The sequence below is a fragment of the Amblyomma americanum genome, chromosome 10 (assembly GCF_052857255.1).
Source record: "Amblyomma americanum isolate KBUSLIRL-KWMA chromosome 10, ASM5285725v1, whole genome shotgun sequence".
NCBI classification, from domain to species: Eukaryota; Metazoa; Arthropoda; class Arachnida; order Ixodida; family Ixodidae; genus Amblyomma; species Amblyomma americanum.
The window spans coordinates 123,558,404-123,579,585 of record NC_135506.1 but is presented as its reverse complement, the minus strand read 5'-3'; the positions used below and the strand labels follow the sequence as shown (position 1 = coordinate 123,579,585).

At 43.7% G+C, this 21,182-nt stretch overlaps 1 long non-coding RNA gene across 1 annotated transcript in view; it reads right to left on the bottom strand.

Annotated features, from left to right (window-relative positions):
- LOC144106243 (uncharacterized) overlaps positions 1 to 18,592 on the bottom strand; it is an 85,523-nt gene extending 66,931 nt beyond the window's left edge. Inside the window, exon 1 of the long non-coding RNA XR_013308940.1 lies at positions 18,300 to 18,592. This is a non-coding gene — a long non-coding RNA (uncharacterized LOC144106243). The remainder of the gene's footprint in view (positions 1 to 18,299) is intronic.
- Between the last annotated feature and the right edge of the window lie 2,590 nt (positions 18,593 to 21,182).

The following is a 21,182-nucleotide window of genomic DNA, read 5'->3' as shown; positions in this document are numbered from 1 at the left end:
GCCACGTATCATTTGGTGGAGGTTGCTAAATTCGATCCCCGCCCTCAAGCTGGCTCTCCGTCGTGGGTGCCGTCTCGCCAACATGTCTACCGAGTCCGAGCCATCTCCCTCTCCGTCAACACCGCCAGCTGTCGTCGTCGCCCACCACCGCGAACCGGGCACGTTCTGCGGCACAGACGACGTTGATGTGGACGACTGGCTGGCCCTTTACGAACGCGTCAGCACGCACAACAGGTGGGATCCAACGCTGATGCTCGCTAATGTGATATTTTACCTGACCGGCACCGCGAGAGTGTGGTTCGAAACCCACGAAGATGACTTGACCTCATGGGACATATGTAAGCAGAAGCTCCGCGACCTCTTTGGAAAACCCATCGGCCGCCAACTCACTGCCAAGAAGGCACTCGCGTCCCGCGCCCAAACTTCCTCCGAGCCATACATAGCCTACATACAAGACGTCCTCGCCTTGTGCCGTAAAGTTGATAAAGACATGTCCGAAGCAGATCGAGTTGGCCACATACTGAAAGGCATTGCCGACGATGCCTTTAATCTGCTTCTATGCAAAGACAGTTCCACGGTCGCTTCTGTTCTTGAGGTGTGCCGCCGTTTCGAGCAAGCCAAACACTGGCGCATTTCTCACCGTTTTGACCGGCTGCCGAACACTGCTGCTAGCTCCTCCTGTGAAGATCTGCCAACATTGCGGCAGCCTTCCGACCCGGCTAACTTAACCCGTATCGTGCGCCGCGAACTGGAGGCGATGACGCCCGCTGTTTCTTCCTTGCCACTGCCGGACAACACCTTGGCCCTCATCCAAGCCGTCGTTCGCCAGGAGGTTGCGAACTTGGCCGTCCCTTCTCCTTGCATCGTGGACAACGCTCATGCCAGCCCGGACCCTCCAGTGATCGCAGCTGCCACTTACAGTCGCAGCTTCTCGCCTCGGTACCGATATCGCAATCCTGCCGAATGGCGTACCTCTGATGACAGGCCGATCTGTTTTACCTGCTCTCGCGTCGGACACATCTCCCGTCACTGCCGCAGCCATTGGTCCCCGCCACCTCGCCCCTACTCCTTCGTCGACCGCCGCAACGACTACGGCCCGCACCGCTTCACACCACGACCCGATCCGCTCCCTGACGAGCCCGCTCCGCATGCTCGTGGGTCCAGCCGCTCACCTTCTCCATTAGGCCGCCGCTCCCGTTCTCCTCCCACACGCCGCAGCCCTTCTCCTTCGACCTCCCGCCATTTCTCGGAGAACTAGCCGATGCAGCCCCCGGAGGTGACGCCGCATCATTGACCCGGCCTGAAAATCCTCTCTTGACCCCCGCTGCCCAACGTAATCTCTTGAATGTTCTCGTGGATGGTGTCCCGGTCCTTGCCCTCATTGATACTGGCACCCAAGTGTCTGTCCTGAGCTCTTCTTTGCGCCGCCGTCTGAAGAAAGTTTTAACGCCTGCCGCCATGTCCACGGTTCGCGTCGCCGGCGGCAGCCCCGCTGCCGTGATTGGAATGTGCACTGCGAGAGTCAGCATTGCCGGGCGTCATATACCCGTTCTGTTCGCCGTCCTGACCCGGTGCCCTCAGGACATAATCCTTGGCCTTGACTTTTTAACCGCCCATTCAGCTCTTATTGACTGTTCCTCAGGCCTTCTTCGATTGGATCTGCCCCTGTGCAATGACGACTCCACCAGCTCACCTCGCCTTCAATCCACCGAGTTTGCTCGTCTCCCGCCACAAACTGCTGTCTACATCCCTCTGTCGCCTTCTCCTCCCATCCCTGATGGAGACTACGTCGCCTGCCCTATCACCGCTGTGATTCTGAATCGTAATGTCCTCTTTACCCAGCACCTACACCAAATGATACGTGGCGGCTAGCAGCAGTAGAAAGAGCAGAGGTAACCTAACCTGCTGCGCAAGGAGCCGATGGCTTGGAGTAGACTCTCAGCACACAAGCGCGCACCTCAGCGTCGTCTTCGTTACCAACCACTTCGTCGTCCTCCCAGCGTCCGTAGCAATATAAAGAAAACGGACTGGTCAGATGTACAAGAATCAGAAGACCCTAACATCTCATTTTGCTTATTCACTGATAAATTTACTAATCTTTACAGAAAACATTTACCTTTCCGAAATATTAGCGCATCTAGAAAAATCAGGAAACCTTCGATAAATGATTATCTATTGGCCAAAATTAGAGTCAAGAACGACATGTTTCAAAAGTTTATTAAAACTCGAGATACGACTAAACTGAAGGAATTTAAGAAATATAGAAACAGCCTTAATAAGGAAATCAGGACAGCTAAAAGTGACTATCTTGAAAATTCAGCACGGTCAAGCATGACTGCAAGTCTACTTGGTGGAAACTAAATGAGGTTTTGGGCCGTGTATCTATGTCTAACACAATAAGTGAGCTGAAACATAAATGATCAGCTGGTATCTGGTTCCGCTCTGGCGGATGTTTTTAATGAACACTTCGCAAATTTGCCGGTACCAACATTATCTAATCATGCACCCGCTCAGTAATGAAAACCCCTATAGTGTTTTCCTCAGTGCTGTTACCGACAGTGAAGTGTATTTAACAATTATGCAGTTAAAAAATACCACCACCTGCGATGTCAATGACATGCAAATTAGGCCAGTAAAATATGTTCTCGATGTTATAGTATCTTTCCTAACACACATATTTAATTTATGCATACACTCTGGAGTCTTTGCAGAGAGCATGCAAATAGCAAAAGTAAGGGCTATCCATAAGAAAGGTGACTATAATAATAAGGTGACTATAAGTATCACCCAGTATCGATCCTTCTTGTTTTTTTCCAAAGGGTTAGAAAAACTTATGCTTGTGCGCTTTGAATCATTTTTTGAAAAAGCGAACCGTATAACCGATGCCCAGTATGGTTTTAGAAAATTCAGATCTACACAACTTAGTTTGCTAGACCAAAAAGAATACATTTTAACAAATACAGATAGTAAGAAATATGTACTAGGGATATTTCTAGATTTTATAAATGCTTTTGATTATCTGAATTGCAATCTCCTTCTTATAAAATTAAAAAGCTATGGTGTTCGTGGATTACCGTTAGAGCTAATTAAATCATACCTTTCACATCGCGTCCAATACGTTCAGATTAACGGGCATTCTTCAAATTTAACTTGTACGCACTCGAGGGTTCCCCAGGGAAGTATTTTAGGGCCATTTTTATTCAATATCTACTTAAACGACATTGCCAATGAGGACTTGCAAGCTAAGTTTGTTATCTACGCCAATGCGACACCAGCATTTTTGTGTTTCGGAAAATTGTACAGAACTGCTGAGCATTGGAAACTGTATTATCTAAAGTAGGTGAATGGGCAAAGCAGAATGGTTTAATAATAAACGATTCCAAAACAAAAGCAATTGTTTTTCACGCAAAAACAAGGATGGTTTCATCGGAGTTAAAACTTAAGATTTATGGCTCGGAGGTTAAAATCGCGAGTGAATTTAAAACGTTAGGTGTCTTTTTTACGGAAACAATGTCCTGGGACCGGCACACTGACTACATATTGTCAAAACTTTCGTCAGTAGTTGGTATGGTGCACCGAAACAAGTATTTCCTACCCAAGAATATTATGATACTCTTATATAACTCACTTCTTCTGTCTAATTTAAATTATTGCATACTCGTGTGGGGTACAAATACAGTGACCAGTATGCAGAAACTCAGCAGATTACAGAGAAAGGCCGTTAGAATTATTACAAGCTCTCCATACGACTGCAATGTACAGCCATTGTTTCAAAGCTTGGGCTATTACATGTGGAAGTCATGTACAATTACAATATATGCCTGGCACTAATAAGAGAAAGGAAGCAAAACTCTATCATCCTCACAAATTTAGGGACATTAACTGCTGAAGTTTCATCAAGATGATTTCTGCAGAACAAACTATGCTACACAAACAGTAAATGACTGCATTTCCCACCCTCTTAAATTCCTATTTATCTAATAATACCAACATTTTACAGTTGAATACTAGATAGCTTAAGAAAATTTTTCTTCAATAATACCTGTGTCATACGCTACTGGATACAGCACTCTACAATTCATGAACTGACACCTCATTTTGGTGGTGTTCTTTTGTTTTTTTCCATGGTTTTGAAAATTTTGATATCTTAATCCCCTCTACTGACTGATTTTGTTCATACTATATCCCCCTCTCTCCATTGTACATACATTACCATGTAAACAATTTTGTGTTTTTCATGTTTCTGATGAGCTGCACATGTTGTTCATACTTATAAGCCGCTATCCAAATGGTACGTTCCCATGTTAAATGCTGCGTCTCTGATGCTCTCTCTTGTATGTTATTGCTCTTACGTGTCACCTGTTGTTTTTATGTAGGGGGGCGAGGACCAATCAAGCTGCGATTGCAGCTTTTAAGCTCGTCTTCCCCCATCGTTGATGGAAAATAAAGCTTATCTATCTATCTGTCTCCTATGTCGTCATCACAGAGTTCAGAGTTTGAGTCGTAGTGGCGGGAAAAAGTGTTTCAACTTCGAATCCAAATCTCTTAGCAAAAAATGCACCTTTCGCTGCCAGACAAGCGGCAAAAATGCCACAAAATGCCGAACTATCGAATTTTACAAACACAAAAATTTGATAGCACTGCCCTCAGTGTCTCTTTAAACGGGCTCTAAACACATTGGGAAGAGAGTGGGTGCTCCATGTAGGCAAATTTTGGAAATGTCAAATCCCTTGAATTTCCAGATAAGCTGGACAATAGGACACCTCTCAATAACGGGCAATGAGGCGGCCAGCGCAGCTGCTCAAGCTCTCCTTCTCCAATCATCCAGTAAGCAGCCTCTAACACCATTGCACCCCTTCACACCTAAGTTATACGGAAATTAGGGAGTACTATAAGATGAGAAGGAAATATCCTCTTCCTGGCAAAAGCCTTAGAGAATCGGAAGAACACATAATCAAGCGGCTATAAACTAATACTATACCCAATCCATAATTAATGAGTAAATGATATCCTACAAATACGATTTATCCTGCCCCTGCTGTGGCGTAGTTTGCATACTTCAACACAGTTCTAGAGGGTCAAGAAAACACAGACTTGGACAACAATCCCGATAAAAGAGATGAGGGCTGGGAGGTAACCCTCCATAGCCACAGCCTACTCTATGAGAAACCATTCGCTGAGAGGGGTCGGATTATGGTGGCAGCCAATGGGCTCTCCTCCTGAGCCCGCACTGCTTTCAATAAATGTTTTTGCGTCGTCCTCCTCCCAGTTGCAATCCAGAACAGAAGCCCTAATTGAGGGTTTCGTGACATTGCAATCAAATTTCTGAAGTGAAGTAAAAACTGCCAAACTTTAAAATCTCGACAATACTAAAACCTATTTCTGAATTTGGGATACAGAAAATGACTTCAAAAAGCTTGAGAAAGAAAAACAATAGTTAATCAACGGATTACTTAAGGCACAGGACAGCACAAAAGGGTAGACAGGACAAGTGCTACATGTGTTTTGCTATGAAGTAATCCATCTTCAATCATGAGCAGACTTGCACAAAAGCATCATCATCATCATCATCAGCCTAACTATGCCCACTGCCAGCCATAGGTCTCTCCCATGTCTCTCCAATTAAACCTGTCTTTTGCCAGCTGCAGACACCATATGCCCGCAAACTGCTTAATCTCATCCGCCCACCTAACTTCTGCCATCCCCTGCTAGCTTGCCTTCTCTTGGAATCCACTCCATTACCCTTAAGGACCAGCGGTTATCTTGCCTTCGCATTACGCAACCCGCGTTTGTCCCCTCACCTACAATGCCCGCTCCCAGCATTTTAACATTAGACCTATAATTTTCTTTCCATAGCTCGCTGCATTGTCCTTAACCTAAAGTGAACCCTTTTTGTTAGCCTCCATGCTTTTCCCCATAGGTGAGGACCAGTAAGATACAAGTGCTGTATTTTTTTTCACTCTCAGCGCAACACGAACGGGACACAAGACGAAGGACTAGCACAAACAGGTACTGACTATCAACTGGTTTTTTATTGAAGAACGAAAAGCGTATAAATACAAACAGCGAACTACTTATCAATCCACAAAAGTTATCAGGAAGGCACGTGGGAGGTCAGATAGCTCAATTCCCTCTCGGATAACGTTATGGAAGGGCTGCTGATACATTTTGCGCCGTTGTGGTGAATATAAAAAGCTTCCATTACCTCGCGTGTTAATTTATTGTTATGTCGGAACAGGATGCGCGTGTTCTTGAAATCGGGAACACATTGGCACTTTTTGCACTGGAAAGACGCCTGGGCAAGGGGCTCTCCTTTCTGCATGATCCTTTTCATGCCTGCATTGGCATTGTCTGCTGTGGGAGCCCGCGTGAGACAGGGGGTCATTTTTCCTGGTGTTTTCATGCTCCATCAAGCATTTGTTAATGCACCTGCCAGTCTGGCCAATGTACATGGCACCGCAGGAGAAGGGGACCTGGTATACCACCCCTACCTCGCAAGGTATAGATGGCGACACATGACGCACCTGACAAGCATCCCTCTTGCTCTTGCCGTAGTGCCTCTGATTGACCTGCTTACACATTGTGCTAAGTTTGCTAGGTGCAGAAACGACGACATCAACGTCGTATCTGCCCACAACTTTTTTCAGCCCATGTGACAAGCAGTGTGCATACGGGACCACAACCGGCTTTTTCTTCTTTTTGGCTTCTTTCGGCTGAGCCCCATTCTTGAGCTGCCTAAGAAGTTTCTCCGCTGCCCTGGAAATGAGTTTATCTGGGTACCCAGGAAAAAACACCAGGAAAAATGACCCCCTGTCTCACACAGGCTCCCACAGCAGGCAATGCCAATGCAGGCATGAAAAGGATCATGCAGAAAGGAGAGCTAAAGGGGAGGGACCCCCTTGCCCAGGCGTCTTTCCAGTGCAAAAAGTGCCAATGTGTTCCCGATTACAAGAACACGCACATTCTGTTCCGACATAACAATAAATTAACACGCGAGGTAATGGAAGCTTTTTATATTCACCACAACGGCGCAAAATGTATCAACAGCCCTTCCATAACGTTATCCGAGAGGGAATAGAGCTATCTGACCTCCCACGTGCCTTCCAGATAACTTTTGTGGATTGATAAGTAGTTCACTGTTTGTATTTATACGCTTTTCGTTCTTCAATAAAAAACCAGTTGATAGTCGGCGCCTGTTTGTGCTAGTCCTTCGTCTTGTGTCCCGTTCGTGTTGCGCTGAGAGCGAAAATGAACACTTACCAACTCGCCCAAATTTCCGCCTTGCTGAAGTGCTGTATAGTTTTCTCTTGGGGGCAAAGCAAACACTGCTAAGATTAGAGTTAAGTTTTTTACCACGGCATATGCATAAATCATGCTAGCCAAACTGCGCATTATTTGTTGATGCTTTATTTCACTGGATACTTACATTTCACCCATTTCCTTTCAAAAATGTATTGTGAATTTTCTTCTCGTATCATGGATGTGCAGGTCTTAAATGTGTGTTTTTGGGAGGTGTTTCTAAAGGTGTGCTGGAAACTATGTTTGAGCTGTACTGCTCTTGCACATTTACTTTTGACAGTTTTCAAATATTTCCAAAACGTGTCGTTTTTTTTTGCAGTGATGAATAACAATGTATACAAATTTGTGTGCTACTGATGCCTTGTACATGGGGCACAGCCTCTGTCAAGCCACTAACTGGCTTATTGACTGTGCCCTCCACCATCTATAATGTTAAATAAAGATTTGATTTGATTTCTCATTTTCATGGTGCTTTCTCTCTTTTTAGCTCACCGTCTTGACAGCAAACTCCTCAAATTTTTCAAATAATTTTGTTGCTGCACACGAAGACATGGTTAACATGCTCCTCAAGTTAAGTGTGAAATCTTCACCCAGCCCATATAGAATTCATAATGCTTTCTTACAATGTTATGCAGAGGCACTGGCTACGTTTCTCGTAGACGTTTTAGTCATCACAGTGATACGCAACACCGGCACAGCACTGCAAGTCTGTACAAGTTTATTTCTTTGTGGGACAAATATTAGGTTGGGGCAACCTAAAAAGATTGAAAAATAATAAGCCCCTGCCTGCACACCCCTTTGTGCGTCAAAAATTATTGGGGGACAATAAAAAGAACGAAAAAGAAAATGTCCCTGCCCGTGCCACTATGGGACACATACGTTCCGCTTTCTTTTTCACCCTAAACGGCTCATAGAAGCAGTGGGACGCAGAAGTACCACTTGTGCTGTTCTGCCACCTATCTTACAGTCTGAATGCTTTGTTTAAAAATGGTTTCAATTGCCTCCACTAAATGAAGTAGCAAGTCGAGACCCTGAACCTTCGTTCTTTTTTTTGCGGGCGCGTTCCAAGTTTTTGGTTGTATTTGATCTGGCAAAAACAAAAATCAAAATGCCCAGTAAGTGATTCCTTTTTTTGCACAGAGAGGAACAATTCTAGATCACAATGTGCCCTTCTTCTGAAGATTTGGGATGACAAGTAGCAAGAGAAAAGCACTTTTTTTTTACCATGCTGAAATTAGTTGGAGATTTACTTCAGCCGCATGTCTGAATTTTGAGTGCTAATTTTCAAATCTTGTGTGCAGAGTTTGTCCTTGGGTGCCAAATCATTAACGACCAAATATTTAGAATTACCAGCAGCACGAGGTCCTTCTGAATGAACAAGGAGGGTAAAAGAAATGGCCAAAAATCACTAACGTGTCGGGTGAAGTCTGGCTTATCAGCGAAGAACACAACCATGTGAAAGTTGAACAAAGGCGTAGATGCCAGTGATGTTCTATGAAGGGAAAGGTAGTGCGAACAGGTTCAACAACAAGCCAACAAAAGTGAACAAGTTCATGCAGTGGTTAGCACAAACAAAATCAATGAGCAAACCATGTAGGTCATTGGCAATGAGGCAAATACGTTTCATTTTCTTTATCCCCATTTAGTGCCAATGGGACAAATATGACCGACTTTTTTTTCACTGGATTATTCGCATTAAAATTCTGAAATTTGTTGAAAGTCATTTCTGTGTACCTCATCTGCCCGTGCAATCAAAAATTTTTAATCAATTTTGTAAAAAATGTGCGCTGTCCGACAAAGGGCTAACGGATTCTAAAAAAAGTGACTCTTTTTCTGTTCGTAACTACCACCAATTTCTATATTCCACTTGCAACCTAAGTCAATAACTTCCTAGATGAACATAGCACGTTATCACCATTTCAGCACAGACTTATTATACGGTCGTGCCTCATTAATATGACAACCATTAATAAGGACGACTCGGATTATGGACAGTTTTTCTGGGCGCCAAACATTTTCAATGTATTTCCGCCTCATTAATATGGAAAATCGTTGTCCGGACATTGGACAGGGGGAAAATGCACAGTGGCCAATAGGGCCCATGTATTTCTGTCTCTATAATATGGATGGCAATGAGAACAAAATCTCTAATGCTCCGACGAAGTGTTTAGATTTCTACATTTTGAGCTAGGACATCAGAGGAATGTAATGACAAAATGCGAAAGGGTTAGTGATGGCTTTTTTTCTTTGGTGGTTTCATACTTTACAGTACAAAGTTACTCAATTCAAGCGCCTCACTATTTTCCATATTGCATGAATGATTGCTGTGAAAACTCAGTCCAGCTTGTGACACGTAGAAAGCTGCATTCAGCAGCCATCGGCCGACTGGGCGGTTTGTGAGATGTGAGCAGTCGTAGTAGTCAGGTCATTTAGCCACGAGACACCTTCTAGCATATCACAGACCACTAGGCATGTAATGCTGCAGCGCATTATTTTAAACACAATGGCGACCAAGATAATGGGCCTGTAGCTCCGAAAACAATGCCTAAGCTCAACTTCCCTGGACACCACCATTTAGAGAAGCAGGCCTTAATCGCAACGTTTTTTTTTTCCAGCGTGATTTGTTATTACGGACGACTCACTTTATGGACAGTTTTGCTCGGGAACCATAGTGTCCATATGAATGAGGCATGACTGTAAAAGGGTTTTTCCACTGTCATTAAGCTATCAACAGTTCTCTGTTTCTTCATTTCTTTCCATGACAAAGTAGGTCAGGTGGATTTAATATTTTTAGACTGTAATAAAGCTTTCGACTATGCATCTCATGACCAACTCATTCTGAAATTACAAACACCTGGACTATCCGATTTTTCTAACTGCCTGGGTTTCCGTTTACCTAACTGATCACTCTCAGTATGTTAGCATTAACGAACACAGTTCACATAACTTACTAGCCACGTCAAGAGTACCTCAGGTAAGAGTCATGAGACGTCTTCTGTTTTTGCTACTTTTTAACAACAATGTACATATAGAGGGCATGCATACAGAGAGCATGGCGGGACCGTCATGGGCACATCAACAAAACTGCTGCTTTTTTTTGTACAGGTGGTCACACTGTTTACTGCGGCTGCACCAGCACTGGCATGAAATGCACCCCCAATGGGTTATATAAGCCACGCCGACAGGAGCCACTTCAGAAGGCATGGTGGCACCGTCAAGGCACATCAAAGAAAATGCTGCTCTTTTTGCACAGGTCATCATGATGTTGACTGCGACTGCGCCAGCACTGGCATGAAATGCATCGGATGCGACGACTTTGATAACCGACGACCTACACCACATGCTCGCCTATGGAAGGTGAACTTTCGTTACGACGCCTGATCAACCTGACAAAGTGGCAGCGCCTTCAATGAGTTATATAAGCGACGCCGACAGGAACTACTTCAGAGGGCATGGCCAGACCGTCATAGGCACATCAACGAAACTGCTGCTCATTTTAGCACAGGTCAGTGTGCAATGCTCCTCTAAGTGTTTTTGTAGTTACAATAGGTTCCCTACTGTCGCACCATGCCCGGCTCTGTGCTTATCGTTGATTGATGAGGCTTGGAATGGGCTTTTTCTTTTGCTGGCGGGGGATGTGGAAGTTAATCCTGGGCTTCCTGATATTGAGCAAATGTTAAATGACATTCAAGAAGCCCTGCAGGCCTCGATAAACAGCGCTTCTGCTTCACAGTCATCTCTTGAAAAAACAGTGAACGACAGATTCAATCAGCTGAACGACACACTCAGTGTCATTGCAAATCATACAGAGGAGCTTGATCAGTTACGGTCAGAGATCACTTCTTTGAAAAAAATTATAAGCAATCAACAACCAAAGTTAAATAACCTGGAGGACTGAAGTCAACAAAGGAACCTGATTATTCATGGCCTCAAAGAACCAACAGACGAGAGCACTAGTGACTTGAGAAAGCAGGTTTTTGATAATGTATTTTGTGCAAAACTAGGCGTCACAGCCAACACTGTCGAAAGAATACACAAAATAAGAAAATGTGTCAATAAAACTAAGCCTGTTATGCTGAATTTTTTTTATTACAATGAAAAAGTGCATGTTCTGCAGAACTGCTTTAAGCTCAAGGAAAGTTATACCGACATATCACGATTACTCTAAGGCAAATTCTGACTAAACGTTTGCATCTTTGGCGGTATGGCAAGCAATTTAAACATCAGGCATGAAATATTTTACGGGACTATGACTGGCTAGGTTTAGATGACGACATATATATATGAGATGAAGTAAATTCACAGGCCATCCAGGTCCATAGACCTAAACCTACATGACCACCCCCCTGACCCAAAATGAAAGAAGTCAGAATTGTTTGCTTAATGCTAGAGTGAGTGAGTGAGTGAGTGAAAGACGTTATTGTCCAACAGAAGATGATCTCATCCTACCCTCCGGCTCTCCCTCTCAGTCGAGAGATAAGAGCCCAGAGGGATTGGGGTGGACAGGGTCGCCGTGTCAGATGCTGGCCTGGATTTCTTGAATCCTGGCGGCCTCTTCAGCCAGTCGGGCAGCGCGGAGCTGGTGCTCAGAGTCTGGGCTACGCAGCGAGGTCTCCCAGGCGCCTCTTCTATTTTATTTGCCCTGCTTAGGGATTGTGTGCGTTCCCGAATATTATGGTCGAGGGTCCCTCTCGCTCCATATTTCCCACATTTGTCATCCTCAATTTCCGGGATAATATGTTTAATTAGTATCTAGTGTGGGTAGACGCCTGTTTGAAGACGTCTCCACAGTCTGGCCATAATTCCAGTCATCTTGAAGACATTATTTTTCTTCCCGATCCCCATATAATTGCCTTAACCGAAACATGGCGTACATCTCATATTAAGGATGATGAACTTATTCTACCGTCCTATAAAATAAGCATGACCACAAAAGATGATGAGGGGGCGTGGCAATAATAAAAAAAAATGAAGTGCAATGTGTCAAACTTGAAGGTATTCCAGATCATGAAAATACCTTGTGTAAACTAAACTATAAAAATTTTTCTACTCTGCTTGGCATGGTTTACCAACCTCCAAAGAGCTCTTTGTCATACATAGAAGTGTTGGCAGCTTACCTAGAGCACATGCTCAAACCGATTCACAAGCTGATACTCACTGGCGATTTTAACTTACCAGACATCAACTGCAATGCACTCGTTATCTCGAGGCCCGATGATGCCGACAATGCACGCCTACTTCTCGAGTGTTCATTTTTCCATGACTTGAAACAAATAGTCACCATCCCCACTCGGATCACTGAAACTATACAATCGATTCTTGACCTTACATTTCTCAAAAATTTTTCTGATGATTACTTCTTAACTACTGCTGATGGCATCTCGGACCATAAGCTTGTTCAGCCAAATCTAAAAATTAAAACTCCCCCAAGTTAAAACTTTTCGCGACTTTTCTGCTGCAGATCATGAACCTGTCCTCGCCTTTTTCGCTTTCTGAATTTGAGCCTGCTAGTGACATTTCCCATCTTTGGAGTAAGTTCAAGGAATTAATGTCGTCATGCACTGACAGGTTTGTTCCTCTGCGCAGAAAGGATACAAACCGTTGGAACCCATGGATTAGTCGTGACATCATCCACCTAAAGCATCATATTAAACGAAAAAGGAAGGACAAAGTCTCATCAACAATAACCGCTATTAAAGATCAGTTGGTTCCTAAATTGAAGACTGCATGTAGTAGGTTTTATGGAGAAACTCTTACACCTTTCTTGAAAGAATCTCTCCAGAAATTCTGGCGCTATTTTTCAAGCTACAATTCAGGCGTGAACCAACTCAAAATTAAAGGTATTATGTGTACAAATCTTACTACAGTTGTTAACGAATTCAATAGAAGTTTTCACAATGTGTTTACTGCAAGGCCAAATGCTCACTATATACGAACACAGAACTCTGGTATAACACCCACTGCAACCCTATTCCCTGATTTAGCTCTTGGTCGCGAAGGCACATTTTCTCTTCTTTTAAATGTTAAAGAGAAAAACTCATGCGGCATTGACGGCATACTGAATGCCTTCCTTGCACGATACTCAGATTGTGTCTGATTATCTCTACGTTTTGTTTAATGCATCACTAATTCAAAGCTCTTTACTACAGATTGGCCCATGGCAAGAGTAATTCCTGTATTTAAAAAAGGTAACAGACTAAATGCTTGCAACTACAGACCAATTTTTTTAATAAGCACATGCTGTGAATTGCTTGAACATGTAATAGCTCACGATGTATTGCAGCACCTCAAATCAAAAAACTTTTTTGTTGAGTATCAGCAAGGTTTCTGATAGACTGTCTCAACAACTACGTAATTATTGTCAGTTGCACATGATTTTGCTTCAGCTCTAGACAATCAGGAACAAATAGATGCAATTTTTCTAGATATGTCAAAACCTTTTGATCGAGTGCAACACAGTTTACTCAATGACAAGCTAAGGGATGCCAGGCTTCCCGAAAAATTGGTCCTATGGTTGCAGGCCTATTTAAAGAATTGCACACAGTTTGTAGAATGTGCTGGTGTCAGATCTGTTGATGTGCCGTTCTTGTTAGGAGTACCTAAAGGTACTGTACTTCGTCGTTTGTTATTTTTAATTTATATAAATGACACTGCTTCTAACGTCAATAACTGTTATTGTGAAATTGTGTGCTTATAATTGTGTGTGTTAGAAGTTCCACTTGTGAAACGTTATTCAACAATAACCTCTGTAAACTGACGGACTGGTGGGAACGAAATGGCATGCAAATTAATTTTGACAAAACAGCTTCAGTGACAATAACCAACAAGAAAAGGCTGCAATCTCATGCATATTACATTGCTGATAAACATATTCACTCAGTCCCGTCTGTCAAATATCTGTGACTAATTATCACAAGTGATCTAAAATGGCATAAACATTTGAAGAACACCTGAACAAACAGTGATCTCTGTGCAGGAAACTAAAAAATCACCGCCAGGTGTTAATTTGGAGGCATACCGCACTGCAGCTCGCCGAGTCCTTGAGTATGCTTCCCCAGTGTGGGAGCCACACTGTGTTAAATGTATTGCACAAGTGAAACGAAATCAGCGACTTGCTGCCAGATTTATTGCATCAGACTACTGATCCTCTTCTTCTGTTACCGATATGCTACAGCAACTGAATCTAAAGCCCCTTCATGTACGCCGAAAGATTGCGAGACTAAAATTGTTTCATTTAATCTATTACAAAAGAAGTGGCTTGCAGCGCGAAAATTAATTTCCCCTGCACCACACAGCTCATCTATAATTAACCACCCGAATATTATTCGCCCATACTTTGCGAAGACTAAGCAGTTCCGGATATCCTTTTCCTGCTCACATCAGAAGAGTGGAATAGTCTGCCAGTGTCGGCTGTTGACTGTTCCGATTTAAATGCTTTTGCGCAATCATTGTCAGCCCACTTGCTATAATCCTCTCTTGCTTGGGCAGCAATGATGCCGGCAGTATTTGAAAATAAATAAATAAATTTGTGAACCCTTAAAAACTTGTTCACTCACAAACTAACTACATTTGCAGCAAGCGGACTGGTAAGTGCGGAATGAAATGAAACTGAGAAATCAGCCTCTCTTCGCATCACTAAAAAAGAGAAAACGTTGTCTTCAGTTCTCAAATGCTATCCTGGGTAATCACCTCACTGCAATCACCATCACCAGCCTATGTCCACTATAGGATAAAGACCCCTCTTATATCTCTCCAATTAACCCTGTACTATGCCAGCTACGGCCACCCTTGCCAACTTTCTAAGCTGCTCCACCCACCCGACTCTCGACGCCCCTTGCCATGTTTACCCCCTCCTGGAATGCATTCCATTACCTTAAAGAACCATCAGCTGCCTTGTCATGAATTTTTATTTCATGGCTGGGCCACGCAAGTGCCAGTGCCTTTGCTTTACCCTTACTATTAGTTGTCTATTTTATGATCTTCACCAAAATGATGTATTTTTTGAACTGTTATTACTAACCCTATTTTGCCCTCCTGCAACAATCCCAAATGGGATTAGCAGTATGTATAAATAAATAAATAAATAAAATGCTGATACTTGGGAGTGACTACAAGTGACCTGAGCTTGACAACTGATATCAGTGATGTTTTTTTCATAGACCTTAGGCAAACTCTGCTTAATAAGTCATAAGCTTAAAGTCATGGCACTTGAAGTTAGCTAGCCAGCATACACTACTCTTGATACCTCTGAAAGTAGAATACACTTGTCACTGGGGCCCCCTCACTGAAAAACAACACCGACACATTAGAAATAATTCAGCACTGAGCTCTTTATGTACAAGTATGGTCCCACCAGTTTCCTAGCTACTGTCAGAGCAACCGATAAAATTCATACCCTCCAATGATTGGTTTATGGTTTATGAGAGTTTAACGTCCCAAAGCGACTCAGGCTATGAGGCACGCTGTAGTGAAGGGCTCCAGAAATTTCGACCACCTGGGGTTCTTTAACGTGCACTGACATCGCACAGCACACGGGCCTCTAGAATTTCGCCGCCATCGAAATTCAACCGCCGCGGCCGGGATCAAACCCGCGTCTTTCGGGCCAGCAGCTGAGCACCATAACCACACTAAGCCACCGCGGTGGCGGCCATATACCCTCCAATGAAGATGCAAGTTTCTACATCTAAAATTTTTGCACCCATTAATGAATCAAAGTAGCTTCAGACTCTAGCCCAAATTTAATGCCACGCACTACAAGGCCAACTCGGCAAATGAGTTCGCTTTCTTTAACGCACTACTTTGCCAAGACATATTTATTCCAATATTTCCAATTCCTCCGAACTTTATCAGGTTAGAAAGACCAATCCGATGATTGCATTCAATATCTAAGTATGACAGAAGAATATATTTTAAACAGCAGGAATTAGTAGCCAAATCTAAGCTGTCTTTTTTTATTCTGCTTCTATTTCATATGTATGCATCTACAGTGACATTTTGAGCGATGCAATGACACTGGTGCCCGCAAACTATAGGGGAGGAAATGCAGTACAGGTAGGTACGATCATAGGCTGAAAAACTGCAAAAATTATAGCCCCAGTGGTGACACCTGATGAGACGCAAATATTATGCCTTTTAAGTGAGAAATATCAGTAAGCAGCTCTTCAATGCTCAGCAGTGCCTGCCGAATGCACTCCAATTGTTACTTTCCTGGTCATTTTGCTCACATAGCCCACATCTGCGGTCACTAACTGCCCTACATAAATGTATTCTTTGGCTGTCTCCAACAGCAGACTACCTAATCCAAACTATTGCTTTTTACCCACACTGTTGAGCATTACCTCACTTTTATTCATAATAATATTTAAACCTACTGCTGCACATTGTTCAGGTAATCATGCATGCAATGCAATTCCTCCCTAAAAATTGTGAGCAGGGCAGCGCCATCATCAAATTGGTCATTGTAGGGGATTAGCCTTACACTGAGCATGTCGTCAACTGCTCTGCCTTTGTCACATAACCTAAACAAAATATAACTCCTCGCACTGCCCAGAGAGACAGTGTCATCTGAAAATTTGATAGCTACCCTTGCATGCCTTTTAATCCCCGAGCATGCAGGGAGCTCCAAGAGACACTGTCCAATGGCACATTCTACCGCATCATAAAAACAGGGGCACACTGGGAAGAAATGTATGTCGCCCACATTGGCACAACTCCAGTACAGGGCAGAGGGTACAGCAGCACAATAGACCTTGTGCAGCTGTGCTGGCGTGCGGGTGAAATTGGTGCACAGACAACACAGTGGCATTCTGTTGTAATAGGTAAGGAATATGCAGAGGCAGTCGAAAGTGTGTTGTGCCGCAAAAATGAAAAATTCTTTTTCTTTAGAACTGTAACTGATGGTGCTTGTGGCCAAGCTTCTAGCAAGCGAATCCACCGCCATGTTGCCATTGTCTCCAACGCAAGAGGGAAGCCACTGGGAGCACGACGAAATCCTTTTTTCACGGATTTCCTATCTCGGTAACAGCTGAAGTCTAACAGAGTCTGGTGCTTGAGATGCTATGGTGCTGACTCTAAGCTAGAATCATGACACTTTGAAGTTTATATAGAATAGCCATCATAAGAGCTGCAATGGCCAACGATGTCGCCACTCAGGTTTCCTCCATTAGATCTTGCATAATGTTGGGGATCTTTGTACAGTTTGTTCACGCTCAAAGCAGCCGGCACTCGGCTTTATCGCATGGTCTGTGATGCGAGATGCAAGCAGATTTATCTCGAATGATCGCAATACATGCAACTGATTCTACATTGTTCAGATTATTGTAGTTGCTTTCAGTGCCTTATCTTGATGGGTCCTTGCCAGCCTTAACTTGAACGCGGCAGAGAGCGGTATGAATTCTGTTTGACGACCACTGAGCATGCTGTTGCTACCGCCGCCGCCGTGCTGTTCAGTTCTTTGTGGGCGCAAGCCCTCCCAATAAAGTTTGAATTCTGCGCACACTCGCTCGCACATTGTCCATGGCGTCGTCAATCTAACCCCCTGAATGCCTCTAGAACATCTGAATCGCTCAAGCCACTAAAAACAGCGACGTAAACGATGCCTACCTGAAGTCCGCATAATTTAAAGGTAGTGCAGTGAATGCGCCACGTTCGTCGAATGAGCGTGGTTGACGCTGTATTTAGACGCCTTCCCGCACGCGTTCGACTGCGCCACTTGGAGTATGCGTTCGATACCAGTTATTATTTTTAAATGCAAGGTAAAAAGAAATTACTTGTCCCCTAAAAAGAATGGAGCTTCAGAGACAACCATACCTGCCTGGAGTAGGCGGTGCGGGTCAAAGTGACGTCTGACGTGCGTTAAAACTTATGCATGTCAAATTAGCGAAAACAGCGTCTGTAAATGTTGCAACTATATTACTACCAATGCACGGCAGTGAAGTCAACACCATTCACTGACGCACTGCCATGCAAGACTAATTTGATGCAACAAGCGATATACCCACCTATGCAGAACTAGTGCCGCAATAAAGTCGATGTCTTGCCTCTCCACTGAACTGACAGGTCGATTAACGGCACACGGAAGACTAGACTTTTCCACGTTCGAACGAAACACGGCAAATGCGCGGCACAAGCGGCACACCACGCGAGGAGGATTTAAAACAGCACCGAAGGCGGGAACCAGCGGGAACCAAGTACGAGAGTGACTGCAGCAGCATAGAAAGTGAGGGTCAACGTTACTAGACTTGTCTAGTCTAGTAACGTTAGAGTGGGTCGGTAGCCAAACTAGCCAAACCGCTCAACACCCTACTAATTCGAGCGTTGTGCAGCAACAGTACAAGACCAAATATTAAAATTACTTATGATAAGTGAGGCACACTGTAAGTAATACGTTAAATTTTGAAATTTGTCTTTCGATAGAGTTGGCTTGATGCCACTTTACCGCAGCAAGAGGCTAGGCAAGAGACTTCTGGTTTCTGTTTCAGGCGCGCGCTGTTTGATGTGTAGCGGCCTGCCATGCCTTCATAGCGCATTATTTCTATTCAGTATAGTCTCCTATCATGTTGGCACAACGAAGGAGCAGGTGCTCCAGTTTTTCCACTGCACCGCATCCGTCACACACAGCACTCGTCGCGATTCCGTGACGCTCCCGTCGTTCCACGGGCCACACGCAGCCAATGCGCGCGCGGAGGATCAGTGCACGTTGCCACCGCGTGAGTGCGCGACAGTCAGTGATACGTAAGTAACTACCGTTACCGTCCCATAACAGTGACATCTGTGGTTTAAAGGGTGGTGATGCAGATTATAAAGGACAGATTGCACGCTTGGGTGGAGAACGAGGGTGTGCTAGGGGAGCTACAAAATGGGTTCCCGAAACAAAGGAGGTTGGAGGACAATCTGTTTTCATTGACGCAGTGTATAGAGATTGCTGAAAATGCTGAAAAGGAACACAGGCCCCAATGGCTATCATTTCTGGATATTATGGGAGCCTACGACAACGTTAATCAAGAGTATCTATGGGACATACTGGGCACATTGTACGTGGGAGATGGAGTAATTAATCTTTTAAAAGATATATATATATATATATATATATATATATATATATATATATATATATATATATATATATATAGTGGAAGCAGTCAGGGTTGCTCAACGGGCCAGTGAAAACTTGCACAGTGAAAAGGTCAGACTTTACCCTGATGAAGGACGGTCCACCGTCTGAAACCGTTGGTGAATAAACCTAGATAATCGAACCAGTTGTGACCTTTTCACTGTGCATATATATATATATATATATATATATATATATATATATATATATATATATATATATATATATATATATATATATATATATATATATATATATATATAGGTACCAGAGTGCTTATATAATGGGAAAAATGTATCAGAGCCTGTAGAGATACATCTGGGGCTTAGTCAAGGACGTCCTCTGTCTCCTTTGATATACATGTAGTATCTGCAAGGGTTGGAGGCCAAGCTAGAGAGGAGCGGACTAGGCTTCAACCTTTCTTTTTACAAGCAAGGAAAATTGATTAAACAGTCATTACCGGGACTAATATACGTGGATGATATAGTGCTAATGGCTGACAACAAGAAAGATTTACAGAAGTTGATAGACATATGTGGTACTGAGGGAGATAGATTAGGTTTCAAGTTTAGTAAGAAAATATCTGCAGTGATGATATTTAACGATGAGGTCGGCGAGCATAGAATACAGGAGTTCACGCTAGAAGTAGTGGATGAGTACAAGTATCTTGGGGTGTGGATAAATAACGGTGCTGAGTATCTGACAGACCATGAAAAATATGTAATGAATAAAGCTAGTAGGAATGCAGCTGTCAGGAAAAATAGGGCACTGTGGAATTACAATAGGTATGAAGTGGTAAGAGGGATCTGGAAAGGGGTGATGGTTCCTAGCCTGACTTTCGGTAGTGCGGTCCTGTGCATGAGACCAGATGTTCAAGCAAGGTTAGAAATTAAACAACGTGGCGTATGGAGGCTAGCTTTGAGAGTACATGGCAATGCACCAAATCAGGGGGTACAGGGTGATATGGGATGGGCGTCGTTCGAGAGCAGAGAAGCTAGCAGTAATAGCATTTGAGGAGCGATTGAAAAAAATGGGGGAAAATCAGTGGGCTAGGAAAGTTTTCAGATACCTGTATATAAAGAATGTTGATACGAAATGGAGAAAGCGAACTAGAAAATTGGCAAGCAAATATCTGGACAGCAGTAGGGGAGGGGGGGGGGGGGGAATCAGCAATTATCGGCTAAGAAAAAGGATAAAGAAACAGAGAGAGCTCTGTGGAAAACAGGGATGCTGACGAAATCAGCACTGGCAACATACAGGATTTTTAAGCAGGAAATTGCAAAAGAAAGTATCTATGATAATTGTAGGGGAAGCTCTTTGTTGTTTGAGGCCATGACGGGAGTTTTGCGGACTAAGACACATAGAGTCAGTTACCACGAGATAGACACGTTGTGCATTGAGTGCGGAGAGGAGGAGGAAACGGCTGAACACTTGATACTTTTCTGTAAAGGGCTTCACCCTACTGCGGAAAGCAGCGGGGCTGATTTATCCAAGGCATTGGGGTTTAAGGACAGTGAAGGGAAAGTAGATTTTAAGCGGGTAGAAATAACCAAGCGAAGGTTGTCTGATTGGTGGCTAAAATCAAGAGAAGAGTAAAATTTCATAGGTCATGGCTAGGTGGCTTGAGCCACCGCCCGATTTAAAGGGTTCAGCCGTATCCATGCATCCTTCCATCCAGCTGTCTATGCGCTCACCTCCGGCGATGCATGGGTCGGTGTGCTCCATTCGGAGGTGGTCCTGGATGACCGCACGCACGTCTTCCACCGCAAGG